This window comes from Mus musculus, chromosome 4 (assembly GCF_000001635.26).
Source record: "Mus musculus strain C57BL/6J chromosome 4, GRCm38.p6 C57BL/6J".
NCBI classification, from domain to species: domain Eukaryota; kingdom Metazoa; phylum Chordata; class Mammalia; order Rodentia; family Muridae; genus Mus; species Mus musculus.
This window is the reverse complement of record NC_000070.6, coordinates 145,231,150-145,245,968: the sequence shown is the minus strand read 5'-3', so window position 1 is coordinate 145,245,968 and position 14,819 is coordinate 145,231,150. Positions and strand designations below refer to the sequence as shown.

At 48.7% G+C, this 14,819-nt stretch overlaps 1 protein-coding gene across 1 annotated transcript in view; it reads left to right on the top strand.

Moving 5' to 3' along the window:
- Tnfrsf1b (tumor necrosis factor receptor superfamily, member 1b) overlaps positions 1-14,819 on the top strand; it is a 34,503-nt gene that overhangs the window by 902 nt on the left and 18,782 nt on the right. The gene's annotated exons all lie outside the window — the stretch shown is intronic.

The following is a 14,819-nucleotide window of genomic DNA, read 5'->3' as shown; positions in this document are numbered from 1 at the left end:
GATTTAAAGGGAGCTTGCTGCACTGACATGCCTTTGCTTGGTTCCATGTATGCTCTCTGCCTCCTGAGCCCACCTTGATGGACAGGGTGTGCTTACCTGACTGCAGGGGAGTAGAGTGGAAGGTGGCTTCTGTTGCGTCCGGAGGTGATATTCAATGGTCCTGGGATGCAAAGGAATGGACTCATCCTTGGTGGGTGTAGGTCCTCAGGGAGGTGTCAAGGATGGACTCTGGGTCAGGACAGTCCCAGTTCTGAGGGCGGAGTGTGAATGTGCATGGTTGTGGTCAGGAGCCTGAGTGGGGATTGTGCTCTGAGCTCCAAGGAAGGATAGGTCTTTGGGCACTGAGCTGGGGTCTGTCCCTGGGGACAGACAGAGCACAGGAGCTTCTGTACCGGATGGGACACGCAAGGCTTTGTGGGATCCACAGTGGTTTGGCTGAAGGTGTTTCCCTCAGACTTCCTTCCATACCTGACCAGTCCCAGGTCAGCTTAGACCTTCTACTACTGTTGCGTGGACTCTTAGCTAGTCTGCCTGTGTTCTAACTCCCACAAATCCTCCTTTGACAGAGAGACCTTGCTCAAGCCCAGACACCTCTATCTGGGAAGCCTTTGTAGCTCCTAGTGGTGGAGGCAGAACCCTTCCTTACCTTCAAGGTATTCCAGGCCAGATGGACATATCTGTGTTGCCTGCTCACATGAACCTATGCTCTGTGAAGCTGATGACTAGGTGTCTACCACTGTGCGTGTATGACCCCTGCACACACATTGTCCATATTACAGATCTCTCAACACTTCTGAGTCTTTTGTAAATGCCAGGTCACCAGAAAGGCCTGTACACATCCCCCCACCTAGACATGACCTGCTCTATAGAGCACAGATTCCATGCTACTTTTTATTCTCTGTCCCTCAAGGGTAGAAGGGACCCTTAACACAGAACTGTGCAAGCCTTCTCTTGATTGATTCCAAAGAAGCTCCTGGTTTGGGACACTCAAGTGCCAGATACTGTGTTGGGCACTTTGTCACAGATTAGCACTGAAACTTCCCTTCCAGCTGTTTCTACAAGGTGGGTACCGTTGTTCCACTGAAAGGTGTGGGGATGGGTGACAAGCTGTGGCGTATGCCAGGACCACAGAACTGGGAGGTGATGGGGTGAGATTTGAAGGCAAGTTGCTAGCCTGACTCCCAACATTCTTTCTCCAGACATTCTCTTACCTGTATTCCCACTTCTATCCCTATTGTGGGACTCAGAGATATTGTGTGTAGTGGGTCTGGGCAGCAGAGAGAGCCCTGAGGATATTTGAGTAGGTTCCAGGGGCAGCAAACTTACTTTACCCTTCTATTCAGTCTTTCATTTATTTGGCAGATAAATAGGTGTGAAACAGGGTAGGTGAGCACTTGTTCTGGTCTTACTTAACCTGATATGTATGGCCTCCCTGTCCCTGGGACTCTCAGGACTGAGGACTGCTGTTTGCTGCTCGAGCCAGAGTCTGTAGCATCCCAGGCTGACCCTGGAGTGGATTAGGTACCTGCAGTACTGCTGAACCTGAGAGCTCTTTACTTCTTTCCTCCTATCTCTGTCTTGTGTTCGTTGGCTGGCATCCTTCTGGGGCATCTGTATTGTGACTGAGGATGTGGCTTGGTATTGGGACCTTTAGATGGCGGTGGTTAGGTGGTCAGGTACCCTGATATAGAGCCATCCATCCATCAACTCTCTTGGCATTTGTCCATGCATGCTTCACACACTGCCCACTGGACAGCTCTAGGAAACTACCTCCAGAACCCCAGAAGCCACATGGCCAGAAGGTCACACACTTCAGAGACTTGGGTTTTGCTCAGAACTGCTCTTGTTACAGTTACATGGGATACATTCGCTTTTGTCGTGGTAATAGAGAATTTGCCTGGCTTTTTTTTTTTAATGATGATGGTGTCTCCTGTAGCCCAGGCTGGCCTTCAGGTCACTATGTTGTTTAGGATGACCTTGAAGTCCAGATCTTTTTTGCACATCTCCAGAGCTAGGATTACAGCTGTGTGCCATCAACACCTGACGTATGTAGCTCTGGACTTGTGTCTCTGCATGCTGGGCAGCGCTTTACCAGCTGGGCTACATCCTGAGGCCTTCTCTGGCATGCTTGGGTTGAAGAAAGTCCTGGTCCCTGGCCCAGTGGCTTCCTGAAACATTTGTCCATCTCTAAGGTTGAGTGACACTTTGACATGTTTTGGCCTTTGCTACCCAATACTAGCCAGCGTAGCTTTGTAGGGAAAGAGAAGAGTTCACCCAGGGTGTCTTTGTGGGGAAGAAGAGAGATGTTTGCCACCATGCCTGGTATATATATATATACATTTCTTGTTGCTCTTGCTGACAGCTTAATCACAACACTCAGGGTGGTACAGGCAGGATTATCAATTCAAGGCCATCCTTCGGTACATGAAGGGTTTGAGATAACCCTGGACTTCATGAAACCAACTAAAAGAAAACAAAAAAACTGAAAACATTTGCTAAATGTCAGAGATATTTGGCTGACCTTTGTTGTGACTCGTGACTCCGTTTTACAGCCAAATGTGTCAGGTTGGTGGGCAGATCGGGGTTCTGGTGGCCCGCCTCTTTCAAAGTGTGTCTGGGCTTGTTCCCACTGCTGTATCAGATCTGATGAGCTGGAGACCCTCTCCTGAAAGAGCTCACACTTCCTACCTCTACTCATCCTGGGTTATGATGATGCCATCCCAGTGGTGGTGGCTCAGGGCCTTGGAGTGGGCAAGGAGGGAAGTTGAGGGTTGGCACTGGGAGCAGAAGTGAGGTGCATATGCTATACCCCCAATTTCAGACAACATGAGACACCAGCTCCCTTGGTCAGGGCCCAAGGCCTGATCACACAGATGTCAGCCTTCAGCCTTCCTCTGTTGTGATCAGAGCCTCCCTCATTCCTTTGTACAGTGGAAACACACCCATGGTGATGGCAAGGACTAAGGCTTTGAAGTCACTGGTGTCTGTCCTGATTTGGTTATATTCAGTGTTCACAGCTAGGAGGAACTCAGGCACCCATCAGTGGGAGCCATAGGTCCCCAAAGCTTAGGCAGCAGATATTCAATTGCCCCAAGTTCCTGTTTGAGTGAATTTGCTGCCTGGTACCCCCAAACCAACGTTCTTCCTGTCACCTTTTCCTGCTGTACTTCCTGCCCCATATCCCCTGGCTGGGCCCCTCAGATCACTTGTCTGACTTGGGTCTGGGACCCTGTGTAGGAAGCAAAAGCTATATGGTCAGGGAGTCACCATCTTACTCTTTCAGTGGCCGGTGCTAAATGTCACTTGGGGATGATGAGGAATATGCATGATGAAGTTGAAAGGAGCACAGAAGGCTCTAGCTCTGTGCTTGTCAATTTCTAAATCATGGCCCCTTAGGCATCATGGGGGGGTCACCTAAGACCATCTTGTATATCAGATATTTACATTATGATTTATAACAGTAGCAAAATTACAGTTATAAAGTGGCAAAAAATATAACTTTATGGTTTGGGGTCACCACAACATGAGGAATGGTATTAAAGGGTCACAGCATTAAGAAGATTGAGAACCCCTATTCTAGCTCATCCCTACATGCCAGGAGGTCTCTCTCTTAAATCTCTTCCATCTGCATTTGTGTATATTTATGAGTGTGAGAGAGAGAGAGACACAGAGATGGAGAGACAGAGAGAGACAGAGAAAGATCTTGCTTACTTAAGACCCAAGATGGGAAAGCCATCTTCTGAACTGAAGCTGTCTAATTCCCTATGCCCAAGTGACTTCTAAGACAGTACAACCTGGGCCAGACGGTGGTGGCGCACGCCTTTGATCCCAGCACTTGGGAGGGAGAGGCAGATGGATCTCTGAGTTCGAGGCCAGCCTGGTCTACAGAGTGAGTTCCAGGACAGCCAGGGCTATACAGAGAAGCTCTGTCTCGGAAAAAAAAAAAACAAAAACAAAAACAAACAAACAAAAACAAAAACAAAAAAAGACAGTACAACCTTGAGGAGGAATCACAGCCTGAGTGTTAGTAGAACAGAGTTTAATGGCTTGCTGTGTGTCCTTTCCATTTATTTAATCTCTCTGAGCCTAAGTCTTCCAGCAACACTAATCTCAATGTTCTCCCAGAAGGAGTGGAGCTGGCAGCTACATGAGCCATGAGAAAAAAAGAGCTGATGTCTTTACCCCTTCCTTCCTTCCTTCCTCCCTCCCTCCCTCCCTCCCTCCCTCCCTCCCTCCCTCCCTCCCTCCCTCCCTTCCTTCCTTCCTTCCTTCCTTCCTTTTTGTATGTATGAGCAGTGTGCCTCCACATGGGTAGGGATGTTTGTCTGTATGTAGGTGCATGTCTCTGTCTGAATTGATATTAGATGTCTTCCTTGACCACTCTACAGTTTACTTGATTGAGGTGAGTCTCTCACTGAGCTTGGAGTTGGTCTAGCTAGCCAGCTTGTTCTGGGATCTCTGTTTCTACACCCTACCCCAGCCCCTGTGCTGGGTTTATAGTTAGCTGCCTCATTTATGTGGGCTCTGGAGGGTCCTAGCTGTGGTCCTTAGGCTTGTAGGCAAGTGTTGTTCCCCGGAGCCATCTCTCCAGTCCTTCTTGATCATTTTATTCCCATTTCTTTTGGTTAGAATTATTTCCCTGTCTTAGGCCCCCTTGGCAAGATTTAATGGCTGCCCCTCAGGTTGCTCGAAGCTGGGGTGCTGCTGTCTCAGGCAGGCCTGGAAGTCTTGGGTTTCCTGCTCCTGTCCCCTAGTGCCTTTGATATGTCAACAGTGAGGCATGCCCCCAGATGCTGAGGAAGTCAGACTTGCGTAACAGCCAGCATGACCAGCTAGTAGCCTCCACGCTCAAGTAAGCCCAAGTGGGAAGGGTGTTTCCTCAAAGAAGCTTTTTGTCACTCATTAGAGGGGACGCCTTATTTGGTACTGATTCTGGCCTGACAGTATGTCTCTTTGTCCTAGGATGCAGGGCAGGGGCTTTGGGGTTTGGGACCCACCTCTTATGTAGGACAGGGGCTCTGCAGCTCTGGGACCTACCACTCTGATACCTACACACATCTTTTTCCACCACGGTACTTTGTGATGTCATAGCTGACAGTGACACCATTGTGGTTTGGACTGCTTGGCTGTGAGCAAGAGAAGAGGAAGCAGGCTTAGCTTACCAGCAGGAGGTTGAGGAAGAGAGTGTCCTTGCACCCCCAGTGTGAGCCATGCTAGGGCTCAGGTGTGAAGGTAGCTGGTGTGTTCCAACCTGTAGCTCTGTCTGACCCTTGCCAGCTTGAATAGGATGATGGAAGACTGACTGACATCTTGAAGGTCATCCACACCCATCCTGTTTCTTTTGGGTTTTTTGTGTGTGTGTGTGTGTGTGTGTGTGTGTGTGTGTGTGTGTGTGTGTGTGTGTGTGTGTGATGTTTTGTTCTATTGAAACAGGGTCTTGCTTTGTAGCTTTTGGTCAGCCTGGAACTTGCTTTGTACACCAGGCTGGCCTTGAACTCATAGAGATCCACAAATCTCTGGTTCCCCAGTGCTGGGATTAAAGGTTTATGCCACTACACCAGGCTCCATTTCTTCTTTATGGAGGTGGAGGGGTTAGGTTTGTGGATGCTATGTTGTTCCTCATTTAAGAAGGCCTGCACCCAGCCCACCCGTTCAGTGTGGGAGGCTGCAAGAGGTCACACAGTCTGAGTAGGTGTGCTCTCCTGTTTAAACTGGAAAGTGACAGCATCCAGTGACCTGCTCAGGGGTGCTGGGTCCTTGAGAGGTCTTGGGAACCATACTGTTCTCTTTGGGAGCCTGGGCCTGGGGTGACCCAGCCCCTCTGTCAAGACACGAGGAAGACTTCCCACTCACCACCACTCAAGGTGTTTGTCAGGGAGGCCAGTGCAGGTTGTCTGGTTTTGATCTTGGGCCATAGCAACCTGGAGTTCAGAAAACTGAGTCAGTCTGAAGTTGAAAACCGAGTGAGAAGAGACTTGCGGGTAGTCTTGCAGGCCATGTACAAAGACATCTTTTTTTGTCCTCTGGGGACAGGGCAGAGGCTGTAGATCCTGAGTTCTGACGTCTGGTATGACTTCCACTTTGGGCTGGACCAAGTTGGGCCTCCAGTTCCCTTGCCTGTTCTGAATCTCCATTGCTCCAAGTCTGACTTCTCAAAGCCAGCATTGGAATCCAGGCCTGCAGCTGTTGGACAGTGGGTGGGAAGCTCAGTAGCTTGGAGCAGAGGATGGCGTGTAACTGGACTGGACAGTGGATCTCTGAGGAAGGGCTCTGGAATGTTGACTCGAGTTTCAGGACCCCTGCCAATGCCCTAGCTATGCCCTGTGCCTGGCCTCCCACTGCTGACCGACAGCCCAGCTTCTGGCTACTGCTCACAGAGCCAAGGTTCTTAATGAGGCTGTGACCAGCTGCTTGCTCTCTGGCTGCCTATGCCTCTGGCCATGAGCCTGGGTCCTGCTGCTTCCTGCTTTCTCTGGCAGGAGTCCAGCCCTCTCCAGTCTTAGCCCCTCAGGCCTCCACTCTTGCCTCTCGGTGGCTTGGTCCTGTGGTCACATCCTCACCTTGTCTAGTCACCCATATGATTCTCCCTGAATTCTGCCCTCCTGCAAGAGTTCACAGGGAACTTTTCTGGCCTTGAGTCCCATAGCATGGCAGACTAGAAATGAGTGGATGCCAGGTAGAGGCTGGAGGGACTGGGAGCAGGCTAGACCCAGTATCTGGGCAGGAAGTGTGCTAGAATCAACAAAGACTCATGAGGCTGTGTATCTGCAGCCAGTTTGTGAAAGAAGTAATAGCAACTGCATTAAACAATTATTGGGGCCAGTTGTGGTGGATTGAACAGGCAATCCCTTGGGTGGTGGAAGCAGGAAGATGGAGAGAGTTCCAGGCCAGCACTGTCTCAAAAAGAAAATGTAGTTTGCAAAACACCTTATTGTGTGTTATGTTATGTAATTTTTTTTTACCAGACCCAGACAGTATGTTGTCAGATTCATTCTATGGAGAAAAGGGTTGGGGGAGGAATAATCTTTTTTTTTATTTGAAAATACAGTGAACAGGGCTGGTGCTGGGGCAATGGTTCAGGAGTTAGGGACAGAAACTGCTCTTACAGAGGACCTTGGTTTAATGCCCACCACTGAAACAGCGGTTCATTACCATCTGGAACTGATATCCTGGGGCACCAGCCGCACACACGTACATTTAAGAAAAACACTCATACACATAAAATTAAAAATAATAGCAACAACAATAGATGGGCTAGGGAGGTCAGGATCACTTGCTGCTCTTGCAGAATCCGGGGTTCTACTCCCAACACCTACATGGCAATTAAATGTCTGTAACTCCAGTTCCAGGGGATCGGTTGCCCATTCTGGCCTCTTCAGGCACCAGGCACATACATCGCGCATAGACAAACATGTAGACAAAGCATTCATACAGGTAAAAATGAATTTATCTTTTAAAATGTAACAATGTAACTAACAATGTAAATGTAAAAATGTAACAAATATAAAAGCAAAAATGCAACAAACAGGCTGGGGATACAATTGTGCAAGAAAGAATTTATTACATTGTGTAATAAATTAATAATCCAACTGATTAATTAAAAAATAAAGCTCCAAAGAAAAATAATTCCTTCAAGATGCCTGCTAATTAGGGATTTAGGCTGAGTTCAAAGCCATACTTCCATACTTTTGTCTGTTGTCAACTAACACACTCTTGCCATAAGAAGATGAGGCGACAAGGAGCCATCCATAGTTTGGAGGCAAGGAGGGAGCCTGGGGCAGAGAGTAGGTGGACTGATCATCTGGCCTTTGTGTGGAGGTTCAGAAAGTCTAGAGTCAGGGAGGCTCACTGGGAGGCTGCAGTGGTGACTCAGGTGAAGTAGGGAGGACAGCAGAGGAGGGACGGAGAGGGGGAGGACCAAGCGATGAGAAAGCTGGAGGTAAGGCATATTTTCCCGTGTCCCCATCTTCCATAGAGGTTTACTGCTCATCCTGAGCTGGTTGACTTGTTTTGGTCATTAAATTGCCTGACCTTGAAACTGCTATGTATCCGAGGGTGAACTTCTGATCCTCCTGGTTCTCTGCCTCAGTTGCTGGAATTACAGATATGCACCACCATACTGTCTGTTTGTTTGTTTGGGTTTTTTGTTTGTTTTTGTTTGTTTTTGTTTGTTTGTTTTAATGCAGCGCTAGGCATGGAACCAGGCCCTTCAGGTGTGTTAGACATCCTCTCTACCAACTAATCTTCATTCTAGCCTTCTCTGGGTCACAGTCAGCCACAGGATCAGCCTTGCCATAATCACCCTGGTCGCCTACTCTGACTGGAGTGGATTTGAAACTGAGCTGAGGTCTGTAATGTCTCCTGAGAGCCAGGCATGTGCCATGATTAACCCAGCAGGTGAATGAGAAGAACCGGATGCTGCACATGGCTTCGGCAGGTGTCTAACAAATAGTTTCAGTGATAATCAACAAAAGCAAAAGGTCTAATTTCAGAGTGGGTCTGATGCACTGAATGTAAGAAGCCCTTCCATTTTCAGCCAGTGGGGCAGCAGGCCAATACTCTTGCCAGAGGAGATGAGAGGGTCAGGCCTTCTTGTGCATGGTACTACTGTTCACCCCAACCAAAGCCCAGCTTCCATCCATAGGCTGCAGAGGCTACCACCCAGATGTGATGGTGGTTGGTTGTGGCCACTACCTGGGCTGTGATCTGAAGGCTGCCCTTCAGTTTCTGGGGATATTGCCTTGGCCATTTCTTGACCAGTTCTCATGTGAGCCAAACACAGCTCAGTGAATAGGAAATTAGAACTTTCACTTTTGTTGATTAGCGTTGCATCTATTTATTAGACACCTACCCCAGCCATGTGCAGCACCCAGTTCTTCTCATTCACCTGCTTGGTTAATCATGACACTATGTATGGTGGGCATGGCTCCGTTTCCATTTTGTAGATGCCAAAACCAAGATGGAAGAATAAGAGAAGGAAAGTCAAACCAGGTTCTGGCTCAAAGGGAGATCACAGTAGGGTGTCAGGGAACACACAAGTTGAACAGAGTTAACTCAAATATGCTCTAACCTGGGAAATATACAAACAGTCCTAGGTTGTCAGAGGAGCCTTCTGGAGGGATGACTTCCATCTGGGGTTCAGGGGTTTATATGAGAAAGAGGTGATGGTGGGATGAGTCTGAAGAAGCTGGGGGGTCTGCTCTGCAGAATACGTGGTCAGAGGTAGCAGCAGGAGTCAGGGTGCAGAAGAGGAGTACGGGAGTCGTGTGCTTTGCGTCAGGTGGCAGATGAAAGCTGGCAGCAGAAGCTGGAGAAGTTTCATTCCAGCCTGAGGACAGCTGAATAAGGAGGGCCAGTCCTGGAAGTAGGAAGATGGCTTAGGTCTGTCTGCAAAGGGAAATATGCTAGACACCAACAGTGAGGAAACTAGCTGGCAGGAGTTGTCCAGGTATTAAGGAGAGCCAGTTGGAGATGAAGAAACCCATATCAAAGGGCCTCAGGGTAATAGCAGAGAGGGTGAGGCATTCTCTGTCGTTGAACTGAGTATTATTTGGGGGCAGAGCCCTTGGCATGTAGCCTGGAGCCTAGCCCTAAGAACAGGATCCCAGCGTGGGTTTCCTGTCTGCTGCAGCTCACTTCTAAAGCACATCACAGGCAGCAGTTTGAAGGAGGGATGTCTCACCCCTGGGCCATCTACCTGTGATGTGGTTGGTCCTTCCTGACGCCAATGCTCTTTGTTTCCATGATGGTTGGCAGGCCTGGTCGCCTAGGCCTTGCGTCGCTATGACAGCCTAGCTTGATGTGGCTGTACCGCCATAGTCCATGGGCTCCTATAAACCTCCAAGATCAAGACTTAAATGCACCCCCCCCACACCTTCCATGCAAATGATGTGGTCTCTCTAGTGCTTGAAGATAGAGCTTCCGGCTGAGTGGAGGGTCCTTGGGCAGACACCTCTGTCTCATTTGACCTGGGATGTGGTGGCCCTTTTGCCTGGAAACATCATCAAACTCTTCACCACTCTGTAAAGCCAGACAAAAATCATAGGGCATGAAATATCTCAGTCAGTAAAGTAGACCAGCACACGCTTGGGATCACAGCACTGGGGAAGTGGACAGGCAGATCCCCGGGTTCACTCAGTGGCCAGTCTAGACAAATTAGTGAGGCCCGGGCCAGTGAGAGACCTTGTATTGAAACCGAGATGGACAATGCACTAAGAAGAGCTGACATCTGACGTGCACATGCGCACTCGCAAGCACACACACACACACACACACACACACACACACACACACACACACACACACACTTGTACCCCCATATGCACACACAGGACAGCTGTGTGTTCTTGCACATACTTATACATGTGTACCTGCATACACACAGAAAGGTACACATGTTCATGTGCACCTGAACACACACAAACAGTTGTGCACACACACCTCTACTCAGACACACAAAGAACACAAGTTATAAAACTGACTGATGTAGCTGTGATGAGTTCCCAGTCTGCACCTACACTGTATCTCCTGGATCTTTCACTTCTACAGTGATGGTGAAATGGACTCTGTCTTAGTTACTTTTTGATTTCTGTGAAGAGACACCATGACTAAGACAATTCATAAAAGAAAGCATTTGACTGGGGGCTAGCTTACAGTTTCAGAGGGTGAGTCCATGGCTGTCGTGGCAGGGAGCATGACAGGCAGGCAGGTAGACATGGCGCTTGAACAATAGCTGAGAACTTACATCTGATTCTCAAGCAGGAGGTTGAGGAAGGGAGAATGGGAAGGAGGGAGACACCTCCTGGCATGGGCTTTTGAAACCTTGAAACCCACCCCCCATGTCACACCTCCTTCAACAAGGCCACACCTCCAAATCCTTCCCAGACAAGAGACAAAACTTTTGAATGTATAAGTTTATGGAAGCTATTCTTATCCAAGCCACCGAAGGCTTGTACTGACTTCATTTGTTTGGTTCAGAGAAAAAGGTGGGGAAATATATACAAATGCTCCAGAATGGCACTTCACACAGTAGGTACTTTTTCTGGATATAAGCCTTACTAGTCTTTCTAGCTTATATAAATGGTGATTCTAGTGGGTATATACTCTTTACCACAAGCTGGGAGTTCTTCCAATGCCACCTTCCCTATCTTGCTCTATACCTGCCTCAGTGATAGATCTATACCTAGGGTCTATTATTCTTTCACCTCTCAGTCTGTCCATCTCTACATCCATCTATCTTTCCATCTATCTATTTACCCATCCATCTACCCACTCATCATTTCATCCATCCATCCATCCATCCATCCATACATCCATCCATCCATACATCCATCCATACATACATACATACATCCTTTCTCCCATCTCTCCATCCATTCATTCCTCTTTCCATTTCTCTTTCCCTCCCTCTATTTCTGCATCCATCCATCTCCATCTCTCCCTCCCTCCAATTTTTCATCCATCCACTTCTCCATCTATCCTCTTTTCAGTCTTTGCCTACCAGGTACAGTAGGTGGTTCATTCTTACCATAGGTTTCCAGTTCTGACCTGGAGCCTTGTTTGCTTTTTGTTGTTTTGCTTGTATGTTTGTTTGTTTCTTTGTTTCTAGACAGAGTTTCTCTATGTAGCCCTGGCTGTCCTAGAACTCTCTATGTAGACCAGATTAGCCTTGAACCCACGGAGAACCTCAGGCCTCCACCAACTTAGCTCTGGGATTAAAGGCATATGCCACTCCACTACTCCCTGCTGGAGGCTTTATCTTCTGAGCAACTGGCTCACACAAACATGCTGACAGCATCAAGTGAAGTTGGATTCATTTCCTCATTTCTCAGTGTCTGATCTCCATGCACTGGGGGTGGGGGTGAATCTGTGTCTCTCTAATTTAAAGTAAAAGACTAGTCCTCCCCAGCCTTGGGAATCTCCGGACTTGTGAACCCTCTCTAGTGCCCCCATTCCCACCCCCATCCCTCTGCAGTCCCTGTAGTGGCCCTGAGGCCCAGCCCCCAAGACTATGTTTTGGGGCTTTGGGTACCTCCCTTTGCAGGAGTGACCTTTTGTTCTGCATTACGCAGGGGCTTTCTGTTCCTCATTGTTTAGTCCTGACAGAGATTGTGGTTTTTTTTTCTTTCTTCTGTCCAAGGGAATAAACAGGCCTGGAGGTTGTTGAGGGAGGCATGGGCCCCTTTGCCAGCTGCTGGGACTGGGATTACACATAGCAGCAGGAGAAAGGACCAGAAAGTTTATTCTTAGTGAAGCTGGGGACAAGGAGGCCCCCTTGATGATGGGTGGATCAGTGAGACAGTCCAACTTGGCTGAGTCAAGGCCCTTTCCCATCAGGCCCTCTTCGTCTGGAAGGAAGTTGTTTCTAGCCAAAACAGTGTTTCTCTGGGCCACTAGAAGCTGCCCAGGCCACAGCTCAGTTACCACCACCCAAGGGATATACCTACCCCAGGGCTGGCAGGGCAAGTGTTCCCATGAGATGCACACACCGACAGCCCGTGTGTGGAGCCGGAGGCTGCTGTTTGAGGAAGTAGAGGAGGGTGAAGAGAAGGTTCTTAGTTAATGAGACAAATAGTTTCCCCAGGAAGGCTAGTCTGGGAGTTTTATTGGGGACACTCAGGCCTTCTGTGTCAGTTAGCATTCTTTGGAGTGATGGATACAAATGAGCTATGACACTGATTTCTGGGGTCCAAGGCTCCCCTAATTCTGCTGTGTACCTTCCTCACTCCTTTCTCCCAACTTACCTTACTTTCTCCATGGGATAGGATACTCAGACCACATTGAGTAGAGCAGAGGAGTCTCTAATCCCCAGGAAGAGTTCTTTCTTATTTTATCTTTCCTCTTTATGAGCAGTGTGGCTCCCCAGCCCAGAGACTCTCCCCCCTTAGATGTGAAAGGGTCAGCCAGCCATTGATGTACCCTTTGATGTGTTTGTTACATTAGCAGTTCTCATCTGAACACAACACACTGGGTCCGAGCGGTTCCACGTGTGAGATGTTTATTGGGAGGGGGGCGCAGGGGAGAAGGTGACAGCAGAAAGAGAAGGGGAAAAAGAGAGAGAGGGCCTCCTTAGAAGTGGGAACAAAACACCCTTGGAAGGAGTTACAGAGACAAAGTTTGGAGCTGAGATTAAAGGGTGGACCATGTAGAGACTGCCTTATCCAGGGATCCACCCCATAATCAGCATCCAAACGCTGACACCATTGCATACACTAGCAAGATTTTATCGAAAGGACCCAGATGTAGCTGTCTCTTGTGAGACTATGCCGGGGCCTAGCAAACACAGAAGTGGATGCCCACAGTCAGCTAATGGATGGATCACAGGGCTCCCAATGGAGGAGCTAGAGAAAGTACCCAAGGAGCTAAAGGGATCTGCAACCCTATAGGTGGATCAACATTATGAACTAACCAGTACCCCGGAGCTCTTGACTCTAGCTGCACATGTATCAAAAGATGGCCTAGTCGGCCATCACTGGAAAGAGAGGCCCATTGGACACACAAACTTTATATGCCCCAGAACAGGGGAATGCCAGGGCCAAAAAGGGGGAGTGGGCAGGTAGGGGAGTGGGGGTGGGTGGGTATGGGGGACTTTTGGTATAGCATTGGAAATGTAAATGAACTAAATACCTAATAAAAAATGGAAAAAAAAAAAGGAAAAAAAAAGAGATATTAAGGAAAAGTAAAAAAAAAAAAAGAGAGAGAGAGAGGGAGGGCTGTTCCCCTTATTTATATGAAAAAAATGACGTAACACAGGTAAAGGTGGGAGGTGAGCCAAGTGGATTCTGGGAATATGCTGCAGGTCGCGCTGTCACCTATGTGATGTCATAGGTTTGGGAGGTCCTGATGCAAAGACCCTTGACCTTGAGAACAGTCAGTGAGGTCCCAGACAGTGTGGAACACCCTTATTTGTGTGCTCAGACTCAACTGGTTGTTTTGTCAAGAAATGGAACGGGGAAGTGCCAGGATATTGTGTGTAGGCATGTGCGCATGCGCTTGGATGTGTGTGCAGCTGTCCAGAGGGAGCTGCAGTGGCTTTTTCAGACTGGGTACTCAGCATGGTTCTGCGACTTCCCTCACCCAGCTGTCTGCATGACCTTCCTGAAAAGGATTGCCTTGATGGAGGAACTCAGAGATAGGCCAGGGCAGCAGATGCATCTATGTTCAAGCTTCTTGGCCCTGGTGCCCAGGGGGAGGCTCTCGCCTCAAGGAAATGACATTAGAATTATTACCTTACTCAGGGTAGCAACTATTGATTACTCTTTTCTGTCTGGCTCTGGATAGGGTAGCTCGCACTGCAGCCTCCAATGGGCCCTCATCTGGGGTTACTGGGTGAGCATGAAGACAAGGCAGGGGGCTGGCTGTATTGGGTTGCTTATCCAGGGCACGGTGTGCACAGTCGCCTGAAGAGGGAAGCACTCTGTGTGGACTTTTGGCCAAAGGCGCAAGAGGCAGCTAGGGTACTGTGGCAGGTCCAGAAGAGCCAAAGACTGTCCACAGCATAGAACCCCAGTCCCTTGAGTCATGGCTTCTGGTGGCTTTCAGCTGTTATCACTGAGTGGCTGAGCAAAGAGAAACATGATAGGCTCAGAGGTCACTCAGTGCACAGCACTAGGCAAGGTAGGGTGATGCTCTCCAGACACAGCTGGGGATGGGAAGGGGAAAGACAGAAAGCAGAGCCACTGCCCACAGATCATGGGAGTTTGTGCAGTCTATACAGACCAAATGAGCCTAATAGTAAGGTCGGCATCTTCTCTGATTGGCTTGTTTGCAGTGGCTTTTCAGAGACTGATCCATGCCTTTGCTGTGCTAATTGTTGGATA